Raw genomic sequence first — 26,436 nt, 5'->3', positions numbered from 1 at the left:
CTCATCCAGGACGGTGTTGAGTCTGCTGACAGGCAAGAGGTTGAGCAGCTTTTTGTCTGGTGTAGTCTTAACAACCTGCAACTCAACAAGCTTAAAACAGTGGTGATGATAGTGGACTTCAGGAGGAACTCCCCCCACTCACCATCATGAACAGCACTGTAATAATAATGGAGTCAAAAAGTCAAAGTCAAAGTCAAAGTCAAAGAAGGTTTATTGTCACTGTTTGCACCTAGCTGCACACTGTGCACTTTACGCGGCTAAGACAAACTTCTGTCCTAGCTCTGTGGTGTTGTTTTGTGTTGAACTTCTTGTTGTATGTTTATGTAGCTCCAGGTCCTGGAGAAACGTTGTTTCATTTCATTATGTACTGCGTCAGCTATATGTGGTTGAAATGACAATAAAGCTTCTTGAATCTTCTTGAATCTTCTTAACAGTCTAGTTGTGTGAGGGGTGTGTGGGATCATCCACATTGTGTTAGCTTTGCGGATGCAGCGTGTGGAGTAAATGTCTGTGATAGAGGGAAGAGAGACTCCGATGATCTTCTCAGCTGTCCTCACTATCCGCTGAAGGGTCTTGCGATCCGAGATGGTGCAGTTCCCAAACCAGGCAGTGATGCAGCTGCTCAGGATGCTCTCGATGGTCCCTCTGTAGAAGGTGGTCAGGATGGGAGGTGGAAGATGAGCCTTCCTCAACCTTCACAGGAATTACACGCTGCTGGGCTTTTCTGGTGATGGAGCAGGTGTTGAGTGACCAGGTGAGGTCCCCCACCAGGTGAACACCAAGGAATTTGGTGCTCTTGACAATCTCCACGATGGACCCATTGATGTTCAGTGAAGAATGGTCACTCTTTGTTCTCCTGAAGTCAACAATCACATCTTAGTCTTGTTGACGTTCAGAAACAGGTTATTGACTTTTCACCAGACCGCTAGTTGTTGCACCTCCTCTCTATATGCTGACTCGTCGTTCTTACTGATGATCCCCACCACAGTCGTGTCATCGGCGAACTTGATGATGTGATTGGAGCTGTGCATTGCTGCACAGTCGTGAGTCAGCAGAGTGAACAGCAGTGGACTGAGCACACAGCCCTGAGGAGCTTCAGTGTTCAGTGTGGTGGTGCTGGAGATGCTGTTCCCGATCCGGACTGACTGAGGTCTTCCAGTCAGGAAATCCAGGATCCAACTGCAGAGGGAGGTGTTGATGCCCAGCAGACTCAAGTCAATGAACAGCATTCGTAGGTAAGTGTCTTTATTGTCCAGGTGTGTGAGGGCCAGATGGAGGGTTGTGGTGATGGCATCGTCTGTGGAGCGATTTGGACGATAGGCAAACTGCATGGGGTCAAGTGAAGGTGGCAGCAGGTTCTTAATGTGTCTCATGACGAGCCTCTTGAAGCACTTCATGATGATGGGCGTGAGTGCAACAGGACGGTAGTCATTAAGACAGGACACTGGAGACTTCTTCAGCACGGGGATGATGGTGGTTGACTTTAGGCACATTGGGATGACGGCGCTGGTCAGTCAATCAGGTCATTCAGTCATTCAGGTTCCTGGGCACCACCAACTCTGAGGACCTGAAGTGGGACACTCACATTGACTCCATTGTCAAAAAGGCCCAACAAAGATTGTACTTCCGTTGGCAGCCGAGGAAGTTCAACCTACCACAGGATCTGCTAACACAGTTCTCCTCAGCTGTCACTGAGTCTGTTCTGTGAACTTCTATAACAGTCTGGTTTGGCTCAGCTACAAAATCAGACACCAGAAGACTATAGATAACGGTTCGGACTGCTGAAAGGACTATTGGTATTACCCTGCCCACCCTTCAAGAATTGTATACATCCAGAGTGAGGAAAAGAGCTCAGAAAATCACTCTGGACCCCTCACATCCAAGCCATCTTCCTTTTTGAATCTTCCTTTTGCAATCTGGTCGGTGCTACACAGCACCAAATACTAGGACAGCCAGGCACAAGAACAATTTCTTTCCCCAAGCAATCTACCTCAAGAACAGTTAAATGTTCCCCCATTGTGCAATAAAAATACATGCAATAACTTTATATTTATTTGTTATCACCCTCATCTTATTATATTCTGTTCTTTATGTACAATTTATTTTATTTTTCTATTTAAATATATATATTTCTATTTCTTATCCTTTTTTAAAAATTTTTTTATAGTCTGTGTATTGTTGTTGTCTCTGTGCACTGCAGCTTGTGACACTAAAACAAATTTCTTGTATGCGCAAACATACTTAACATAAAGCTCTTTCTGATTCTGAAAATCCCTTTTCCTTGCTTGTAGCACCTTGAAACTCGAGGAATCGCATTTTCAGTGTGTGAACTACACAATGCAGGGAGCAGACAGTGCTGTCATAGGAAAAAAGCCTGTTCGATGAAAAATGATGAAAGGTGACATTGTTGGGTCGATTTTGTTCAAATGTCACCTCTTTCATGTATGTTATGAAATTTTGCATTTTAATGAAAATATCTGACACCAAATGTAAAAAAAGTCCATGAAAACACTCCCGTTCAGCTGCAAATAATGCGTTTGTCAGAAAAAAACCTTTCCCTTGCTTGTAGCGCCTTGAAACTCGGAATTACATTTTCAGCGCCTGAAGTGCACAATGCAGGGAGCACACTGCGCTGTCATAGGAAACAAGCCTGTTCCATGAAAAATGATGAAAGGTGACATCGTTAAGTCAATTTTGATTGAAATTCCCCTCTTTTGTGTTTGTTATGAAATTTGCATTTCACTGTAAACCATCATATTTTGTATCAAAATTCATTGTTTTCCTACCCTGTTGTGTCACCTGTTCCCAATTAACCATAATGTGTAGCCCTATAAATAGGGATCCTTGTGTACCTGTCTTTGTCAGTCATTGTTGAATGTTCTGCGTTACATGTTTTAGTTAGAGTCATGTCCAATTTCATGATCAGGTTTTTGTTTATGTTTCAGTTTAATTAGTGCTGTGTAGTGTCTTTGTGATTAGGTTAGTCTTCCCCATGTCTGTCTACGTCAATAAAGCAGTGTTTTGTGGATTCCTGCATATGGCTCTGTCTCCATGGCGTGCCGGCGCACGCACCACCACAGAGGTCTGGGTTCGAGCCCTGCACAGGACGGGGGAGTCTGGATGTGACAAGTATCATAGTTGACACCAAAGATGTTATTACACATGAAATTATATTTTACACATGAGGTGTTTGTGACTTAATGCGCAGTGTAGCTTAACCACTGATAAAACATCTTATCTGTCCCTTGGCCTACGTTTTCCATGAAACTTTTCAAACCCCTAGTATTCAGTGGTATAATGTAGACCAGTTGTATCATTTCTGCCTCTGTCCTAGTTATTGTCACCTCCCTCTATGGCATCACTATACAGAAACATCTGGAACATATTCCCGCCAAATTGATGGTTAAACTGTCTTCCTAAGGTTGACACCTTGGTCCCTGTAGAGTTCAATGGATCACAGTGGATCACAATGGATTTTCTGGAATTTGAGCAACCAATCCACCATGTTCCCACTGATAATCCTTTTCCAGTGTTAATCTTGCATATTCATACCAAGACGCATCTCATAGTCGTCCTCTAGTAGGAAGCCGGTGTTGCTTTTGCCATAAGTAACATGAATAAATAACTTATCCGCCAGTCAGTATTCATCTTTCTTCATCTGTTACAGCTTTAGGCACCAGAAGAGTGTCTTACCATCTAATACCATCTAATAAACCTTTTTTCACTATTTGGGCTTGGAATTTCCTATGCTGCTGATGTTGATGTATTTACAATTTCTTTGGTTTCAGGCATAACTGTATGCCTGAAACCAAAATGTAAATGTCCACAACCCTAAGTTTGTACACCCCTTGTGTACAGTTGCTTGCAGTTCTTCTCCTTCTCATGGTTCACCGATTTCCCTTTGCTTTCTTTTTCCATTCTCTTTTTGGTCTTGTTGGGTCCATGCTCTTGTTCTAAAGGCTGGCACTTTGTCCTGCTCATCTTGTAGTAGGAGTTCATCCTTTGGGTCCTCTTTTTCTTGTTCCTGTTGCCACTGATACAACAACAATGGAGGACTCTCCCATGGGTGATGGTCCATCTCCTATGGGTTAGGAGCGTGCAGTTGTGGAGATTGTGATGTAGGAACTGTTGGGTCTTGCCTCAGTGCTGTGGACTGCCTTATAAATGGGTCCTGCACCTGTTCTTGGAGTCTCCAAGTTGCTCCTGAGTCTGGTGCCCTGCAACAGTGATTCAGGTAGAACAAGGTTTTGTTTTTCTTTTCACCTTCAGTGCCGTGGGTGTAGCCAGGATGACTTTGAATGTTCCAGCCCTTCTGGGCTCATTCCAACCTCTCGTTCATGCAACCTCTGCTCACAAAGGAACCGTCTGTTTTATAGCTAATCTTACTAGCAAAGTGATAGAATGCAACAACTCAGTAATAGTCAGACCATGTCTGACAGGTGTTCCATCTGCTCTTATAAGGTCTCTCTGTGCCATGGTGGGGCCAAATTATGACACGAGTCAAACACATATTGTGAATCTGTAAAGATTGTACAAGATTTCCTGTAGCCTCCTGTAGCACCTCTAATTTAGCCAGTTACACTGAACATTAACAGAACAGTAACAAAATCTGTTAGATCACGACTGGCTGTCACAATTGCATAAGCAGCCAAGTTGCCTTTTGGGCCCTTAAAGCATGATCCATCTACAAAATAAGTAAAATCTGAATGTAATGGTTGATTTTCTGAATCTTGTCCTGCATTAAAATATTTTAAAATATTTAGAGATTACCTGACTATCATGCAGTTCACCTTCCAATGGGGTTATCATCCTGTCTGCAGAATTAACTTTCTGAAATATCCGAATTGTCACTTCTGGTGAGGAAAGGGTTACATCATAGCTTATTGTAGATGTATGGGTGATTAGAAATATTGGGATAGTCAACAATGCATGTAGTGTATGGGTCATATACAGTGTAGTGAGATGACCCATAGTAATGGTTAAAGATTTTGATATGCAAATGTGTCTGCTGCCAAGGATTACAGATGTGCTATCCTTAATTTAGTATCTCTTCTGAAACATTTTGTACGTCATACTCTTACAGATTATTCTTACAGATCACTGCTTTTGCACCAAAATTTTTTTAAACCACACCTCCACATAAATTTTTCTAGACTCCTCATTAAATAACAGCACAGCATTTGCAAACGCAGCACAATAACAGAAACAAGCACCACACAAACTCAAATTTCACTACACAAACAGTAGAATAGCAGAAGTAAACACGCACAAACTCAATTTTACAGCAGGAAGCATCAGCATTTCAGACACATCTGGAAAGCAAAGGACAAACACTACTTATTTACAACAGGCCTTTTTTAAAAATATTATCACCTGGTTCCAGGAATTTCACTACTCAGCGCTTTTTCTTATTATTTTTTCACATTTTTCTCTTTTGTCACTATCAACTGGACCCGGGAATTTTACTTTTTCTTTTCTCTTATTCCTTTCTCTTGTTTACTTTGTCTTTTTATTTTTCTCTATTTCTCTTTATTCTCTCTCTTTCTCTTGTTTTCTTATTCTCTTTATTCCTCTTCTCTTATTTTTTCTGTTTCTTAATAAATTTCTTTCCTTTATCACCTGGGATCCAGGAATTTTTCTACATTACCTCTTTTTGTGTGTATGTGTTTCTCTCACCTGCTACTTAACTCTGCTCTTTCCAAAACAATGTCTTTTGCAGAAGTTTCTCACACACCACCTGGACTCCACCAGCACTTTCAATCACACGCAAACCCTGCAGGATCTGTTTTTCTCACACACACATCTGACATCATCCAGTCTTTATCATGCAAACATTTAATCATGCACTTTTATCATACAATTTTATTTAGCGTTTACTTTCTATCACTCTATCAAAGCAATACAGAGCTGATCCGTCCTCGGCCCAGGCCGCCTCCGCCTCCCCAGACCACACACAACTAATGCATAATTTTGTTTGAAGAGGCTTCTGCCTTACCTTTGTCCTAGAAGGCCAGATTGTTTGGTCTGTGGGCAGCACCTGCAGGTCCTAGGTCCAGGGCTCCATTGTATTTTATTTCAGATCACGTAGGGGTCACCAAAACAATATGGTAATAATAATAATAATAATAATAATAATTCAGATTATAGTGAGACTCTCCTGAAGCTAATCTATCAGACTCGATGACTGCAGAGGTTTATTGTAGTCATTGCTGTGTACAAATCACAAGATTACAAGATGCTCACATGGAACATCTCATCAACCCCATGAACTTCAGTTTCAAATCTCATGCTCCACCTATTTTTCTTTAGTGGACTTTCCAGGACAGTATTATATTCTAATTGTACATTAATTTATCATTCAGCTTTAATCTATAATATATACAAAATGGGTGTCTTATCTCTATCATTATTTTATTATTTTTAAAAAATATATTTTTCAGTGTGAAACATTTTCATGTTGAGGAGACATCATGGTTATGTCAGATTCACCATCCCTTTTCCATGTTAATTATTCTAAGCTTTTAGCTAATTTATGCATTTTGAATGATAGCTTTGACCTGGGATGAGCTTGATTTCCAAAACTTTTATCAGTGTGCTTCAACAATGCACCGATTCGCCCAGACTTCAGCTGCAGGTGTTCCACAGATCTTACATTGCTCTGAGCGGACTACCTGACCTTGACTTTAACTTCAACTTTAGAGGAGTTACAATGGATGCTGCTGTGCAGACTCTGTTTTTGATAAGATTTTACTGTTAAATTCATTAGCTACACAAAGACTATTCATGCTTAACAGCACGTAAAACATGTAAACAATGTGTCCTTCCTGTGAACCTTACTTCATTAAACCAATAGCAGAAATGGTGTTCAAAAATACTCAAAAATACTCCTGAACTGCATGCCTTTTCTGTTCTTTTTGCCAAAGAACAACACAGAGACAGTGATTGAATAGCAAAACTATTCAAAATTTAATGAAATCAACAGGGAGTATTTATAGAGAAGAAATCAGCAGAAACATGGTGGTTGACATACAAAATCATACACAGTATGACATGTAGTGAAATGCTTTTTACGACTATCCTACATTTAAAGAAAGAAAAAAGGGTAAAATTAAAATTAAAGTGTGTGGACACGAAAAATATAGGAATATAGGTAAAATATATAGAGAAAAATAGGAAAAATAAAAACTAACATAGTAGAATTAAAGACATGTCAAATTCTGAAATACCAATAGTTATGAAAAACCAATACTTATCGGGTATGCATATACAAATATGTGTATATAATATATATATAATATAAATATAAATAAATAATAATAATAATAACAACAATATAATAATATAATATAATACAGTATAATATAATACAGTATAATATATATCAAACAGTGGCGGACTCTGGAGATTGCAGTTTGCTGCATACGGCATCAAGAATGTCTTTTTTGAGAAAATTTACTGTAATAAAATTGACTATTCCTTGTGAGGTGTGAAATACTGTAGCATAATTTCTTTTTTACTTGGCTATTTAACGGTTGATTAGTATCTATTGCCGTGGCATCATAATAATGGTATAGACGTGGATTAATTCAGGAAGGACACCAGTGAAGGCCTAGGTGTGAAATTCACGGCCCGCCACTGGTATCAAATAATATATAAATAATAAATATGTATATACATCTATAATATATAGAAAAATACAATATATACAATATATACATATATGTAGATATAAATTCAAGATTCAAAGAACTTTATTAATCCCAGGGGGAAATTCCTTTGCCATGTTACAGTTGCTCTAATGAACATAACATAACAGAACAGAACAGAACAGAACAGAACAGAACAGAGGCGGACCGTCAGGGCCAGCAAGGCCTTCTCTGCCGGACTAAAGAGCAGTGATCACTGACTTACATTTTATATATTATTATATTATATATTAATATTATTATTATTAATTAATACTTTGAATTATTATTAATACTATTTTATATATTAATATATTTTTCCATGAATGTGTATCAAATTATTCCCAATAGTCTATTCTCTACATTTCATAGCTTTTCTCTTGGTTGAGCTGCTTCCAGTAGTGTATATTTATGATAAAATTATTTATCCAATCATATTTCAGCCAGTGGCTGACATCATGTGTTATAGGCCTCCAGAATTAATAGTGCAGGTGCAATGAAACTGTTTAAAATAAGTGGGGGAAATTCCTTTGCCATGTTACAGTTGCTCTAATGAAAATAAAAATATAGGAGAGAAATTAAGAAATATATACACTGTTTTATAAACTGTAAAATATAATAAATAAATACAAATAGTGTACAAATACTAGTGTATAGCTGTTATATTGCACACAAGGATTGTAAATTGTTGATAAGACAAATATAAATGTTAGGACAATAAAAAAATACAGTATGTACAGTGCGCATACATTATATATATATATGTGTATATATATATATGTGTGTATATATATATATATGTATATATATATATATATATGTATATATATATATATATATATATATATATGTATATTATGTATATATATGTATATTATGTATATATATATATATATATATGTATATATACATATATATATATATATATATATATATATATATATATATATACGTGTTCATATATATATATATGTATGTATGTATGTATGTATATATATATATATATATATATATATATATATAATGTGTGTATATATATATATATATGTATATATATATATATATGTATATTATGTATATATGTATATATATATATATATGTATATATACATATATATATATATATATATACGTGTTCATATATATATATGTATGTATGTATGTATGTATATATATATATATATATATATATATATATATATATATATATATTTATTTATATATACACACATATACACACACACACACATATATATATATATATATATACATATATATACACATACATACATATATACATACATTTTATATATATATATATATATAGATATATATATATATATATATATATATATAGATATATATATATATATATATAGATATATATATATATATATATATATATATATATATATATATATATAAAAAGGCAAATATAAATGTCCAGTTGAACAGGAATATCAGGAAGTAAAATGATGGTGCAGTATGCACACAAAGATGCACACAAAGATGTGGGGTTATTGCGTGTGCAGGGTAGAGCAGAGTATGCAAGTAGTGCAATAATTGTGTGTGCGAGGTAAAATGTCATGTCGTGTGGGGGAAGTCCAGAAAGTCCAGGTTCTAGGTGTTCTGGTTGAAGGCCTCAATGGCCTGCAGGAAGAAGCTCCTCCTCATTCTCTCTGTGTTTGCCTTCAAGGAACGAAAACGTTTCCCTGACTGCAACAGAGAGAAGAGTCCATTGTAGGGATGGCTGAGGTCCTTCATTATCTTCCTGGCCTTGGTCCAGCACCGCTTGCTGATGCGGATGGTACGCTCGGCTGATCGCACCACCGTCTGGAGAGCTTGCCTGTCCTGCTTTGTGCTGTTTCCAAACCAGGCTGTGATACTTCCCATCAGGATGCTCTCCATGGTGCAGGCGTAGAATGTCTTTAGCACCTTTGAGGGCAGTTTAAAGTCCTTTAGGCGTCTAAGATGATACAGACGCTGCTGGGCCTTCACCAGGATGTTGACGTGACGGGACCATGTCAGGTCCTGCGTGATGTAAACAGGTACCGGAAACTGTCCACTCTCTCCACTGGGGTCCCGTTGATAGTCAGGAGCTGGTAATTCCTCTCCTGCTTTGTGCTAAAGTCCACTATAAGCTCCTTAGTCTTGCTTGTTCAGGGGGAGATTGTTGACCTGGCACCATAACTCCAGGTTTCTAATCTCCTCTAGGTAGGCTGTCTCGTCGTTGTTGGAGATCAGATCCCCCACCACAGTATCGTCTGCAAACTTAATGATGTTGGTGGAGCTGGAAGTGGCCACACAGTCGTAGGTGTACAGTGAGTACAGAAGGGGGCTCAAAACACAACCCTGGGGGCTCCAGTGCTGAGGGTGATTTGAGGGTGAGACATGGTTGCCCATCCGCACTGCTTGTGGTCTGTGTGTCAAAGTTAGAGATCCATCGGCACAGGGACAGGCTGAGGCCCAGGATCTCCAATTTAGTGGTGAGTATGGATGGAATTATGGTGTTAAACACAACTGTAGTCAACAAACAGCATTTTAACATAATTCCCCTTTCTGCTGTACAGGTGGCTCAGGGCTGTGTGATGGAAGTGTGCGATGGTGTGTTCAGTAGAACGGTTGAGATGGTACGTGAACTGTAGTGGGTCCAGGGTGTCCGGTAGGGAAGAACTGATGAAGTCTCTGATTAGTCCTTCAAAGCACTTCATCACTACTGAGGTCAGGGCTACTGGGCGGTAGTCGTTCAGGCAGGCGGGCTAGGGTTTCTTGGGGACAGGAACAATGATATGCACATCGTGTTCAAAAAATGAAAAATGATGGAAAACCACTGAACTTCAGGACGCGTGCCCCTACAAGAGTGAAAAAAAATCATCCTCTGATTAACGTAACTACTGTCTACTCAATGACCTTGACAGAAATGTAGTGGAGTAAAAAGTACAATATTTGTCTTTCAAATGGAGTGAAGTTAAGTTCTCAAGTAAATGTACTTCTTTACTGTCCACCTCTGATAGAAATAAAATACCCGCACCATGCTACAAAAGTCATACTCACGCCCTCAAGAGAGCAACGCGTAACCTCAAGCAAAAGTCGAGAAAAAACAAATTAGAAGTTTTTAGAATTGTGTATAAAGACAGTATGTCCAGCTACAGATAGGCTCTAAAAGCTGCTAGGGCTGGGCATCTGAGCAAACTGATTGCAATAAACCAGAACAATCCCAGATTCTTATTTAGTACAGTGGCTAGACTAACAAAGCCTCAGATATCTGAAGAGTGTGTTCCATCACAGTTTAGTAGTGAGGACTTTATGAATTTCTTTACTGAAAAAATTGATGGTATCAGGAACAAAATAATAGATGTTCAACCTTTGACAGCATATCACGATGAACATAGCACAAAAGATCGGGGCGGGGACTAGGATCCTTTAGTTTTTAGGTCTTCCAAGGTTACGTAGTAATTTCCCCTACAAGGCAAGGCCGATCGCTTCGCTCACTCAATGTATGACAAAGTGTGAATTATCATAGCAATACTAGAGTAGTGCTTATAGTGAATAGTGGGGTAGTTTTTAATCAGTGGAGAAGTGCTATCTTCTACACTGATAAACTGCATAACATTAAGACTAAGAGTACAGTTGTTATCTGACCTCATTTGTAAGGCTGGCCAGCTCTTTAAAAAGTCCTTTATCAGTAGCTCTCCCTTAACAATATGCTGTCTGCAAAGAACTTCTGTGATCTGTTCCAGAGTAGCCTGGTTCTCTCCTCCTGGAAAGTTGGGAAGGAAGTTTACTTCAGAGCATCTGGCTCTTTTAATGTTGGAATGCAGGTACTCACACTCAGGGTTGTTTTTGCTCCTCTTGCCTGTGTTGACAGACAACTCTGCACCCCCAGATATGCCCAAATTTGTATGATAATTCCATTATCAACTTTAAGCTCATCTTCCATCCATACCATCCACTGTCACTTCCAAGCTCTCTGAGACATGGATGTGCAGTAATTACAGATTCAGCTGCCTCACCCACTTCCCTATTAATTGGGTATGATTTGAAACTGTACCTTGTTTCAGCGATTTTTTCCAGGATGTTGTGCTTTTGCGATCTTGTCAGTTTCAGTGTCTTTCCAGATCTTTCAAAAACCAGATTTCCTTCTTCAAGTACATTCTACTTCAAAAGAAAAAGTTGGCACAGGAAAAGAATCAGGCCAATTCTTCTGACGCTGTGTTAAAGGTACATGCTAGGTGTGTGTCTTAAAAGATCATTATCCTACATCTATCATGTAAGCTACTGTACCACTGGGAATGTACAACAATCAGCCCAATAAATATATACACTGATCGGCCATAACATTAAAACCAGTGTGTGTAGTGAAGTGAACAACACTGATTATCTCACTATGATTGCACATGACAAGAGGTGCGATATATTAGGTAGCAAGTGAACATTCAGTTTAGAGCTTGCTGCGTATGGGGCTGTGTAGCTGCAGAGTGGTCAGAGTGCCCATGCTGGCCCCTGTCCTCCACTGAAATCACCTACAATTGGCACACACCTTCAGAGGTCTTGTGGAGTCCATGTCATGTTTTGTTGGCACAAGGGGGACCTATACAATATTAGGCAGGTGGTTGAATACGATTGATCAGTGTTTGTTGTAAATGTTATCTACTTTTCATGGAAGTGATATGTAGTGTTCCTTATGTAGATACAGCAGTCTTCCTTGTATGTCATCTGATATGCTATGAATTGTCAAATTCCCTGATAACAGCTCATAGGATCACAGATGTTCAATATCAAATAAAGAGAACCTGGTTGTTAACAAGAAGAATCTGTTCAATTTTGCAAAACTGAGGCAGTTCTCCCTTCTGTCCTGCAGACACAAACATTCCTACATCATAATCAGTTCCATCAGTGTTGACCCTTGATGTGTTATATGCCATTTTGCTATCTGTTTTTTGCGTGATGTATGACTTTGCAATATCATAGAATATTGTGTTCTTTTCAGCAAATGTCTTTGGGGTAGGCTGGGGCTTGTCAACCTTGTCTGTGTGCTGATATGGAAATGACACTTTTTTTTGTTTAAATACTCAAGAGGAAAGTATTTGCAATTTATCATCTACCTAATGCATATGGCCAGCTCCACAGGCACACTCCCCTTAAAAAGGTCATGAAGAACATGAGGTGGGAAACCAGAGATTGTACAAATATACTTTATTCTTTGGTTAAGGACACAATCTCCTTGAACACCAAACTGATCATGATTTTACCCATGCATCACAGAATGTACATCATGGCCATGGCTGTCTTTTGTCCTCAGACTAAAATCTCCCCTTCCAACTTCAATAATTCATAAGACTGAATCTGGTCTTGAGTAGCTGTGCAGAATCTGCAAAAATATTTGGCTTTGAAAGACTTTGTAAAGCCTGCTAATGCATGGGCTGCAGGGTTGTCAGAGACCACACACTTAACTGCCTTACCAATGGAGTCAATGAATACACCATCTTTTTCAAGAGTACAAATGTCTCATAACAAAGGACTAAGTGTTCTTTTATAGCTAAATCTTTGAATGTCAGCAACTTTACACAGTGCTTCTAGCTGAAACATGCAAAGCTGATCTATATTTACTAGGGAGGTCTGCAAGAACCCAGTACAATACAGTTAGCTTGTGGACTTTCCTTGATGTGCCATGTGGATTTGAGATTTCAAGATTATCCATGTACAAAAGGATAGGTAATGTGAGCTCATGAAGTAGAGAATAATTCATCATAATTTACAGTGCCTTGCAGAAGTATTCACCCGCCTTGGCATTTTTCATGTTTCGTTGCCTCATAACCTGGAAATAAAATGGACCTCCGTCCCAGTCTCAAATCACAGGCAGACTGAAACAGGTTTTGCTCAAGAATATCCCTGTATTTAGCACCATCCATCTTTCCCTCGGCTCGGATCAGTTTCCCAGTCCCTGCTGCTGAAAAACATCCCCACAGCATGATGCTGCCACCACCATGTTTCACTGTGGGGATGGTGTTCTTGGGGTGATGGGATGTGTTGTGTTTGCACCAGACATAGCATATTCCTTGGTGGCCAATTCAAGTTCAATTTTAGTCTCATATGACCAGAGCACCTTCCTCCATACATTTGGGGAGTTGCCAACATGTCTTTTTGGCAAACTATTTATTTTTAACACTAAGTAATGGCTTTTTTCTGGCCACTCTTCCATAAAGCCCAGCTCTATGGAGTGTATGGCTTATTGTGATCCCATGCACAGATACACCAGTCTCTGCTGTGGAATTCTGCAGCTCCTTCAGGGTTACCTTTGGTCTCTGTGCTGCCTCTCTGATTAATGCCCTCCTTGCCCGGTCTGTGAGTTTTGGTGGGCGGCAGGTTTGTTGTGGTATCATGTTCTTTCCATTTGAAGATGATGGATTTGATGGTGCTCTGGTCTTCATGGTGTGATGCCTCTTGCTTAGTGGGGTTGCAGCCTCTGGGGCCTTTCAGAAAAGGTGCGTTTATACTGACAGATCATGTGACACTTAGATTGCACACAGGTGGACTTGGTTGCACTAGAATTTTTGAGGGACTTCATAGCAAAGGGGGTGAATACATATGCACATGCCAATTTTCAGATTTTTAATTTTTAAAAATTCTTTTTTATACATATTTTTCTCATTTCACTTCACCAACTTAGACTATTTTGTGCAGATCCATCACATAAAATTCAGATTAAAAAAAACTACAGGTTATAATGTAACAAAACATGAAAAATGCCAAGGGGGGTGAATATTTTTGCAAGGCACTGTATCTTTAAAATATGAGCCATCTTGGTGGCTCACATAATGACCGTTTTGTGCTGTCTTTGTTTCTTTCATTTTGTCAAGAATGTCAGTGTCTGAACATTCCTTGGATCATATTAAGAATGGAAATATGCACTGTTCTGTGTCTGGGCTCTAACTTATACTGTACAGGCATTACCACAAGGTACTTTTTCTCAATAAATGTTTTTTGTCTCTTGGTCAAAGATAACTCCTAACCTTTAGCCATTGTAGTGCAAAAATATTACTCTCCATAACAACACTGACTACCTCATCTAGAGATGCTTTAGTGGGAAAAATATTATGACCCTGTAAGACTTCTGTAATAGTCTTCTTGATGAGGGGTTGGGTTAAAGAATATATTTGAGCCAAATGTTCTACTATTTCCTGAGTTGCCATTTTGGACACATGAAGAACTGCTTTCATTTTAAGAAATAAGGATGTCAAGTTATAGTGCAACTGGGTTCTCAAATTGTCAGTGTTATATGGACTCTCACCTTTAGAAAGATCAGCTAAGTCTGTACTCTCACACTGAGCAGGTACTTCAACACAGTCAGGTAATTATGTTACTGAAGCACTCTCTCTTGACACGACGACATCATAAAGTCTACATGTTTTCTACTTTTGTGTGCATTAAATGATGAGTATACATTTGTGCTGTAATTACAGCTCTTGAATGGGCAAGCTACCATTTCATGCCTTCATAAATGACTTCTCAAATGACCAAAGAGTGTTGCCTCAGAAAAGGGCCCCATAAAGTTACACATACAGCATGAAAAAATGCATTTGCTTCAGTTACCCCATCTAATCTGCCTGTATCATAATGAGACCATGACAAATGAGTTTTTAATACATGAAATAACTGAAAAATGCAAATACAACTGTTATACAGGTATGGCAGAGGGCTAATTCTTGAGCAGTGGCTATGCAGCAAACGACAGTGCTTAATTAATTTTGCCTGTGTTACTAAGGATACAGAACACAACTTGCAGTTCCACTCCATTGTGTCACCTGCACCATGAAACTGTAAACACTTTTTGCATTAAGCAGTCATTAATTTCAGCTGTAGCACTGCATTTAAAAAACCCAACCCAATATTTATTATAATAGTGTTTTTTAAATGTTGGCTTAATTCAAATAAAAACAGTATTTCAGCATACATCATACCTAGATTTCTTTGAAGATTGCTCTTTCCAATGTCCACTTGAACCTACAAGAACAACATTTACAACAATTATAATTTTAAATTACCATTTTAAATTACCAAATGACACAGATATGCTCATTTATTATTATTTAATTTAGGAACTACCTATACCCAATGCTAACCCAAGTTACTCATGAGTAACTTACCTTGTAAGTTAATTACACTGAACAAAATTATAAATGCAACACTTTTGTTTGTGAACAATTGTTTGTTTCCGAAAACTAGTCAGTATCTGGTGTGACCACCATTTGCCTCACGTAGTGCAACACATCTCCTTCACATAGAGTTGATCAGGTTGTTGATTGTGGCCTGTGGAATGTTGGTCCACTCCTCTTCAATGGCTGTGCGAAGTTGCTGGATATTGGCAGGAACTGGAACATGCTGTTGTATACGCCGATCCAGAGCATCCCAAACATGCTCAATGGGTGACATGTCCGGTGAGTATGCTGGCCATGCAAGAACCGGGATGTTTTCAGCTTCCAGGAACTGTGTACAGATCCTTGCAACATGGGGTCGTGCATTATCATGCTGCAACATGAGGTGATAGTCGTGGATAAATGGCACAGCAATGGGCCTCAGGATCTCATCACGGTATCTGTGCATTCAAAATGCCATCAATAAAATGCACCTGTGTTCGTTGTCCATAACATATGCCTGCCCATACCATAACCCCACTGCCACCATGGGCCACTCAATCCACAACGTTGACATCAGCAAACCGCTCACCCACATGACGCCATACACGCTGCCTGCCATCTGCCCTGTACAGTGAAAACTGGGATTCATCTGTGAAGAGAACACCTCTCCAAAGTGCCAGACGGCATCGAATGTGAGCATTTGCCCACTCAAGTCGGTTACGATGACGAACTGTAGTCAGGTCGAGACCCCAATGAGGATGACAAGCATGCAGATGAGCTTCCCTGAGACGGTTTCTGACAGTTTGTGCAGAAATTCTTTGGTTATGCAAACCGATTGTTGCAGCAGCTGTCCAGGTGGCTGGTCTCAGACAATCTTGGAAGTGAAGATGCTGGATGTGGAGGTCCTGGGCTGGTGTGGTTACACGTGGTCTGTGGTCGTGAGGCCGGTTGGATGTACTGCCAAATTCTCTGAAACGCCTTTGGAGACGGCTTATGGTTGAGAAATGAACATTCAATTCACAGGCAACAGCTCTGGTGGACATTCCTGCTGTCATCATGCCAATTGCACACTCCCTCAAAACTTGCGACATCTGTGGCATTGTGCTGTGTGATAAAACTGCACATTTTAGAGTGGCCTTTTATTGTGGCCAGCCTAAGGCACACCTGTGCAATAACCATGCTGTCTAATCAGCATCTTGATATGCCACAACTGTGAGGTGGATTACATTGGCAAAGGAGAAGTGCTCACTAACAGATTTAGACAGATTTGTGAACAATATTTGAGAGAAATAGGCCTTTTGTGTACATAGAAAAAGTCTTAGATCTTCGAGTTCAGCTCATGAAAAATGGGGGCAAAAACAAAAGTGTTGCGTTTATAATTTTGTTCAGTGTACATTCGCGTCATATAAGTATATCTGAAAAGACCAAAATATTATTTAACCCTACACTCCTTTAAAATATTCAGAAGGACGTTTAGCACTTGACATTAACTTTGCATTCGGAAAAGTATACTAGCTTGTATTTTTCAAATTAGAGATAACTCTATGACCCGAACATACTTTGCCCAACACCCAGACATGACTGTTTATGACTGCTTATTATCAATTAAATTAAAAATTATGCGAACTGCAAGCTAATGATACCTACACATCATGCACAGTTTAATTAATTAATTAATTAGCCCCAGGTTACCTTCATGTAATTACCTGGCAACAGGGAAATAAACGTACACATACACACGAGTAACCTGAGCTTAAGATCGAACTGGGGACCCTGGTGCTGTAAGCCGTCATGGTGCACCATCAAGCCACTGCTGTCTAATCCATCAATAAATATTTTATTGTGTGCTGATAAATCTTATAAAGATAAATCTGATAAAGGACTTTCTGATCAGGGATGTCATAAGGAGTGGAAATTTTTTCAGGGAAATTTGAGGTTAAACATTGGGTTTGCTGCGTTGTTTTGAAACATGAACTAATAATTTTCTTTGGAAAATCAGTTAATGTGATGTGTTATTACATTATAAGTCACTATAGCCTATCCTACTCTGAAATGTAAATGCATGCCATGTAAGAGCATGAATATGTGAAAAGGATTGAAAAGGATGGTTGGTGGTGTTTCTCATTTGGGTAGGATATTTTGAGGCAATATATTTTAGGAAGGATGTTTGATTACTTTAAAAGAAATATGTCACATTGTACACATAATCCAGATGAAATCAAATTCCCAGCGGTGGTCCTGTCAGTCAGAGAAAGAAGAGATGCAGGATCTTTTCTTCTTAGCAGTAAATGAGGCATTAAAAATAATGGCTATGAAAATCACCTGCAGCATGACTGTTCTGGAAAGTCAAGAACTTAAGAACATACTGGAAAAATACAACAAACATAATGCTGAAAATGAAAACAATGAGGTTAAGCCATTATATCATTGTATATGGGTAAGAGATTTTTTAGCAAAACTTTTTCTGAATTATGTCTAGTTTTTTAAAGATGATATCCAGAAACTGTGTAATGTAACTGTTTTTGCATTTAGTTTGTTCATGTGGTATAATGTAAGGAAATGTGTAATTCATTCATTTAAAAAAATTGTGATCAACTTTAAGGTGAATTAAAAATGTGTCTTATGCCGAGTTCACACTGCACGATTTTCAAAGTCATCGGATCACTGTTGTTTTCACACTGTCCAACTATCTGGGGTAGCATTCAGTTGCTTCTGTGTTCACACTGCACGATGGGGACAAGAGGTTTCACACTGCATGACTTCACAATAGGAAGAATCACTGACAACTCTGTCTGGTCCGCAAACTGCGTTTCACAACCGAACGTACGCAAGAAATGATAAGGAAATAACGCAAGATCACACGTGAGATTAGAGTTCTCGCACGAGGTGGAAATTGTACCAATGGCATAATTAAACAAATGAATAATTTTGCAATGTGCTGCTGTTGATGCAGCTGGTCAAACAAATATTTCTGTGTTATTTCTGTTCTGATGCTATTGTAAAGCTTATTTATTCTGATATAACTATATTTAAGACTTTTTTCTTATAAAAAACTTTAAACTCAATAAACTATAATATTGTGCTCCAAGCGAAGCCATGCTTGCTGATATTGTGGTATATAACTCCTCCCCGAACTGCCCATTGCCCTGTATCTTGCTCTCTCATTGGCTGTAGGTCATCACCGAGGTATTTTTCAGTCAGAACTCCACACCGCAGGATTTTGAGTCGAATGAGTTGCTCAGATGGAGTATTTGGTCATTCACACTGTGCGATTGTCACTCACGTGCACGAGCTCCGCATTGCCTTGATTTTGCAAAACTAGTCGGCAACTGAAAAGTTGTGCAGTGTGAACTTGTCTTAACGGTTAACTCTCAGTTAATTGTTAACGGTAAAAAAAAAAGAAGATAAAAATTAAATTAAAAAACTTGATCAGACCAGAATTCCATTAGAATGACTGTTGAACACTGACTGCTAAAGCCTAATATTTGTTTAATAAAAGATTAATTAACTTACCATTTCTGCATGAAAATTTCTCTCCCCGTTACATGGCAGTCATCTTGGTCTTTTGAACTAAATAACAGAAAAAAAATTACAGTGGTCTTTTGAACACAGTAAAGCCCACTAAGACGTTGATGACATCAGACACTGCATGTCTTTGAATACCAATAAATTATGATGAGTCTATCATAGTATACTCAAAGACATGAATTTAAATGAAAACCTTATTACTCATTAAGAAAACTCCCAAGTTTTCTGCTGGGTTAACTAATTGCTACATTCATTGCTACACAGATAATATTTATAAGTAAGTAGTACTGTCTGAGTTTACAGTGTACGCTGTGATAGGAAACAAGCCTGTTGGTAAAGTGTATTGAATAAAAAGCTGTAAGGTCCTTGTAAAGAGGTTACAGCTATTGGGCAATCAGTAAGCATTTCATGCGGTGTTAGATGTGGTTAGATGTTATGCAGTTAGTTTGCATTCTTATACTCAAGGCAGTGGCAAATGTTGCATTTTTCCAGCTTCACAGATCTTAACCAGTTTTGCTTTTAAAGTTTCATTAGCTCTTTCCACTATATCCTGCTCTTAAAGGTCTCTCTGTGCTCTGGTGGGGCCAAATAATGACACGTCATAAGCATATTGTGAATTTGTAAAAAATTGTACATTCCTGCAGCCTGTAGCACTTCTAATTCTTCCAATTGCACTGACCATTGAGTAAAATGAACAGGACAGTAACAAAATCCTCACTGTGCAATGAAACACTTTAAATCATCTCACCAAAGATGCCTTCTTTTGATCTGTTGCAACAGGACTACTTTTAGAGCAAAACCACATATCCATTCTCGACTAAGGCCTTCCAGGAAAGATAATATTTGATATATTTGATATATGTCTGTGGCTTTGGAGCGTCAACATGTGAAAGTGAGAGCATATGACAAGTATAGTGCAACATTTTTCCTAACTACAGCAGATGTTACCATACACCCAGCCACTAGAGCATGTGTACTACTCCACACCTACTTGATGTAATACAAATACCCATTACTTTACTCTTTGCCGAAACAATTTCTCTAGCAGTGTTTCTTAACACAATAACTGTTACATTTGCCAACAGACAGTAGTAAATCTTCTTAAATGCATCACAACTGTTTGCTCACACTCAAATGAAATATTAATGTTTCAGCAGAAATTTCGTTTCTTCACTTCAGACTGCATCCTTTACTAGTTTAGTAAATGTCAGAATTGAACAGGTCTGATTTTCTTTATTTTTAGCTGTCCTATTGACTGTCCAATTGAATCTACAGTAGTGTGGTACCTTTTGGATTACAGATGTGCTATCCTTAATTTAGTATCTCTCCTGAAACATTTTGTACATGTCACACACTCAAAGATTACATAATTGATTTTGCACCAAAAAATGTTAACACACCTTTTGCCACAGAGCCCTCTTCTCACTTACACACACAGGTTACATGACCACACACAGTGTTCCTTCACAGCCACTCACACACAAATTTGTTCATTCATGCATTAACGCACAGCGCCTTCACACTTTTTTCCCAGGCTGGTCACAATTTTTATTTGCTTCAGATGTGCCAGCTGTTCCTTTTCTTAATCTTTCTTTTATTGCCGTTTTTATTCAATAAAATATCTTTAATACCTCATTATTTGTTTCTATTTTACCTACAAACCCCAGGGGACATCAAACAGGTATCTAGAGTACTGATACTGAGCTAGCATATACACTATATTGCCAAAAGTATTCGCTCACCCATCCAAATAATCAGAATCAGGTGTTCCAATCACTTCCATGGCCACAGGTGTATAAAATCAAGCACCTAGGCATGCAGACTGTTTTTACAAACATTTGTGAAAGAATGGGTCGCTCTCAGGAGCTCAGTGAATTCCAGCGTGGAACTGTGATAGGATGCCACCTGTGCAACAAATCCAGTCGTGAAATTTCCTCACCCCTAAATATTCCACAGTCAACTGTCAGCTGTATTATAAGAACGTGGAAGTGTTTGGGAACGACAGCAACTCAGCCACGAAGTGGTAGGCCACGTAAACTGACGGAGCGGGGTCAGCGGATGCTGAGGCGCATAGTGCGAAGAGGTCGCCAACTTTCTGCAGTCAATCGCTACAGACCTCCAAACTTCATGTGGCCTTCAGATTACCTCAAGAACAGTGCGCAGAGAGCTTCATGGAATGGGTTTCCATGGCCGAGCAGCTGCATCCAAGCCATACATCACCAAGTACAATTCAAAGCGTTGGATGCAGTGGTGTAAAGCACGCCGCTACTGGACTCTAGAGCAGTGGAAACACGTTCTCTGGAGTGACGAATCGCACTTCTCCATCTGGCAATCTGATGGACGAGTCTGGGTTGCCAGGAGAACGGTACTTGTCTGACTGCATTGTGCCAAGTGTAAAGTGTGATGGAGGGGGGATTATGGTGTGGGGTTGTTTTTCAGGAGCTGGGCTTGGCCCCTTAGTGAAAGGAACTCTGAATGCTTCAGCATACCAAGACATTTTGGACAATTCCATGCTCCCAACTTTGTGGGAACAGTTTGGAGCTGGCCCCTTCCTCTTCCAACATGACTGTGCACCAGTGCACAAAGCAAGGTCCATAAAGACATGGATGACAGAGTCTGGTGTGGATGAACTTGACTGGCCTGCACAGAGTCCTGACCTCAACCCGATAGAACACCTTTGGGATGAATTAGAGTGGAGACTGAGAGCCAGGCCTTCTCGTCCAACATCAGTGTGTGACCTCACAAATGCGCTTCTGGAAGAATGGTCAAAAATTCCCATAAACACACTCCAAAAACCTTGTGGACAGCCTTCCCAGAAGAGTTGAAGCTGTTATAGCTGCAAAGGGTGGACCGACGTCATATTGAACCCTATGGATTAGGAATGGGATGTCACTTAAGTTCATATGTGAGTCAAGGCAGGTGAGCGAATACTTTTGGCAATATAGTGTATGTTTGCATCAGATGAATGCCGATTTTTGTTTTGGGTGAACGGACAATGGAGTGAAAATGGGTATACCAAAAATGTGTGTGCACTCTCGCTAGGCACTGGCTCTTTTCTTTTAGCATGATAAGGAATAGTTTTAGGTATTTTCTGGACGGCCGTCTCAACACAATATTCACTTTTATTTTAAGTCTATGCCATTTTAACAACACCTTCAGATTCTTCAAATCACCAGTTCACAATTATAATCACAATTATGTATTTCAAAATGTACACCTCCACATCAATTTCTAGACAGCACAGCATTTCAAATGCAGCACAATAACAAACAAGCACCACATAAACTCAGATTTCACTTCACAAGTAGTACAATAGCAGAAGTAAACACCCACAAACTCAATTTTACAGCAGGAAGCTATACGCTATCAGCATTTCAGAAGCATCTGGACAGGAAGGACAATCTATACTTATTTACAACATGCCTTTTTCACTATCACCTGAATCCAGGATTTTCACTACTCAGCACTTTTCTTCTCATTTCTTGATCTCTTTTTTTTCTTTGTCACTATCACCTGGATCCGGAAATTTTATTTCTCTTATCTCTTATTTCTCTGTTATTTCTCGTCTCTTTTTTTCTTTTACCTCTTATTTTTCTGTATATTTCTTGTCTCTTATTTTCTGTATTTCTCTTCATAAATTCCTTTCACCTTGACCCAGAATTTTTTTCTACATTCACCTTTTTTTTGTCTTTTGTGTTTTCTCTCCCCTGCTACTTAACTCTGCTTTTTTCAGAGCAATGTCTTTTACAGAACTTTCTCTAACACCTGGACTCCACCAGGGCTTTTAATCACACGCAAACCCTGCACACACACACACAAACATTTGACATCATCCAGTCTTTACAGAGCAAAAATTTATCATGCAAAATTTATCACTCAATTTTACTTACTATTTGTGGATATCAGGACATTATAGAGCTGATCTGTCCTCAGCCTGGGTCGTCTCAGCCTCCCCAGACACACACAACTAATGCACAATTTTGTTGAAACAGGCTTCTGCCTTACCTTTGTCCTAAATGGCCAGATGTCTGGTCTATGGGTGGCAGCTGTGACTGCAATGCAATGGTCCAAGATGGCTTTCCTAGCCTTCAAAGAACTGAAGCGCCGCTTTACCACTGCACCTATCCTACACCACCCTGACCCAGAACACCCCTTCGTGGTGAAAGTGGATGTCTACTGTTGTGGCATAGGGGCTGTGATATATATATATATATATATATATATATACACATACACACACATAAATAGATATTTAAATAAGCAAATATTCAAGTAAATAAACAGGAAACCCCTGCAATACAGAGGAGAATAACAAAGGTCCAATGGATTTTAAATAAGGGTCCCAGATCTTGAAGAAGGTATTCGTAGAAAAATGTGACATGCAAAAAATCTATTCATTAGGAATGAGTTCCATAATAATATTATGCCATGACTTTTTGTTGGAGCAATGTCCTTAATCCAGAACAACAAGACATTTTTCCTGGCTGCAAAGGTCAGTAAATTGAATAACCTCCTATGCATGATATTGGAGATATGAGTATCTGGGAGGCCAAGAAGAAGGTACAGAGGATCTAGTTCAACTGGAACATCAAAGATAACACACAGATCATCACAATACCAGGCCAATAACGCTGTAATTTGACACATGACCAAAAACAGTGGAGAAGGGTACCATTCTCAGATTTACATTTGCAACAAGTTGGAGATATATGGGGATTCATCATTTCTAAGAACAGGTGTTGTGTGTGCAATGTAGGATCATAAACTGAGTAGATTTTGTTCGATTACAGACAGATATCTTTGTTGTGTAGTTCCAGACTTCCTGCCAAGCAGTGTCATCAATAGTGGGACGCAAAAGAGCTGTTAGGAATTAGCAATCTATAAAATCCACTTATACGCTTCTTGGATTCCTGTGGAGGTGAAGATTGGGCTCTTTCCACTTCAGAGGTAGCATTTGAAGTTACTAATGTTGTATCAGTAACAATAAAATGTCTAAGTTGCAGAAATCTGAAAAATTCACCTTTTGGTAGGCCATACCGATCCTGTATCATCTGAAAGGACAGCAAGGTCTGCCTATCAAACAGATCTCCTAGCTTTGTTAACCACTGTGCATACCATGCTTTAAAACCACCATCTCTGAAGCCCGGCAGAAAGTCTGGATTACCTAGAATGGGGGTAAGTGGAGATGTGAGATGAGTACACCTCTCTAAAATACGGATGGATCGCCATGCTCTGATTGTATTTAGAGTAACAGGGTTAGTACAGAAGTCCCTTACAGACTGTGAATTTTTGATAAAGAACAGATTCCATAGGGGGCATTTAGACTGGAAGGATTCAATATCAAGCCAAATTGAGGCATGGTCATATCTAAACCAATCTGCCATCACCCGAAGATGGACAGCCAATTGATACAATCTAATGTTTGGAAAATCTAAGCCCCCATCAGAACCGGTCATCTGCAGTTTTGCCATTTTTAAACGGGCTTTCCTTTTACTCCAAATAAAGGAACTCAACCAGCCTTCGAGCACTTTGATAACCTTCTTAGATAGCATAATAGGGATCATTTGTAGAGGATAAAGTAGCTTGGGTAGGATGTTCATTTTAATAAGGGAAATCCTTCCCAACCAGGACAGAGGCAAGGAGGCCCAGAGTTCTAGGTCTGCTTTGATGGTATCCAGAAGAGGAGGGAAGTTAGCACTAAACATTTGGTTATATTCAGGAGTTATACGTATCCCCAGATAGTCGAATAGGGGAAGACCATTGGAAAGGAAAAGGTTCTGTCAGAACTGGCATAGATGCTGGAGATCCCAGTGGCATAGCCTCAGATTTTGCAAAGTTTATTTTGTAACCCGAGAAAGAACCGAATAGTGAAATGAGACTAGTCAGGTTAGGAATGGGAGATTGTGGTTTAGACAAAAAAATAAGCACATCATCTGCATAGAGAGTAATTTTGTGTTCCTTTTTCTAATAGAAATACCACATATCAGAGCACTCTGCCTTATTCCCTGAGCTAATGGTTCTATCGCAATATCAAAAAGCAGTGGGCTAAGGGCGTCACCTTGCCTATTCCCACGGTGAAGAGGAAAGCTACTAGACCTCATACCATTAGTGAGAACAGCTTCGGTTGGAGTGTTATAGAGTACTCTCACCCAATTAACAGTTATTGCCCAGGTCAAATTTTTCTAATGTATAGAATACCACTCAACCCGGTCAAATGCCTTCTCGGCATCCAGAGAAAGCACAAGGGCAGGGTCATTAGAGTTCCAGGAAAGCTGAATAACATTAAGTAGTCTTCTCACATTATCAGAAGAGTTCCGGCCTTTTACAAAACCGGTCTGATCCTCTCCAACAATGCAAGGGAGCACCTTTTCTAGACGCATGGCCAATATTTTAGAAAGTAACTTTTGGTCAGATTTTAGTAGGGCTATTGGCCTATAGGAGGCGCCGTATTTAGGACATTTCCCTTTTTTAAGAATTAAAGAAATATTTGCTTCTCTAAGTGAGTGAGGCAGAATACCGGTTTCAAGAAAATGGTTAAACATAGCCAACAAAGGATCTAGGAGAATGTCATTAAAGGTTTTATAAAACTCACACCCTAATCCGTCTGGTCCTGGGGTCTTAACTGAAGGCAAGCACTTACTTAACAGGCAAGCAGTGCTTCCTCTCTAGTGATAGGGGCATTTAAGCCTCTGTGGCCCTAGGGAGTTTAAGATTCGAGAAAAACGAGTGCATCAGTGTTGAGGCATTGTCTGGCTGCTCAGATTTATATAAATTAGAATAAAACAAGGAAAATTCCTTGTTAATGGATCTAGTCTCAAATAGCCTCCTGCCATTAGAATCTATAATTGAAGCAATATTCTATTCTGTCAGCCCTTTTTTTAGCCAGATTGGCAAGATACTTATTAGGTTTGTCCCCATATTCGTATAATTTCTGCTTAGCAAATTTAAGAGAATGTTGTGACGCTTGTATTCGCACAGTGTTCAAAGCAGCACATGTAGTTGTCAATTCCCTAAGAGAATCGGAACTTGGATTAGAAATATAATTTTTCTCAAGGTTGGCTAATTTGGATTCCAGGCTATTTAGT

The 26,436-nt window shown here is 39.1% G+C and overlaps 1 long non-coding RNA gene across 2 annotated transcripts in view; it reads right to left on the bottom strand.

The window, feature by feature from the left end:
* Positions 1-26,436, bottom strand: part of LOC131357933 (uncharacterized) — a 44,126-nt gene that overhangs the window by 7,793 nt on the left and 9,897 nt on the right. The window contains exons 2-4 of one of the 2 annotated variants that reach the window (XR_009205329.1): positions 19,337-19,393; positions 15,647-15,689; positions 9,120-10,537 (exon numbers count right to left, since the gene is read on the bottom strand). This is a non-coding gene — a long non-coding RNA (uncharacterized LOC131357933). Of the gene's footprint in view, positions 1-9,119; positions 10,538-15,646; positions 15,690-19,336; positions 19,394-26,436 lie in introns of those variants that run through there. The other variant, XR_009205330.1, reaches the window with a different exon arrangement.

Source organism: Hemibagrus wyckioides, linkage group LG08, assembly GCF_019097595.1.
Source record: "Hemibagrus wyckioides isolate EC202008001 linkage group LG08, SWU_Hwy_1.0, whole genome shotgun sequence".
In the NCBI taxonomy this organism is placed as follows: Eukaryota; Metazoa; Chordata; class Actinopteri; order Siluriformes; family Bagridae; genus Hemibagrus; species Hemibagrus wyckioides.
This window is presented reverse-complemented; position numbering and strand designations above follow the sequence as displayed.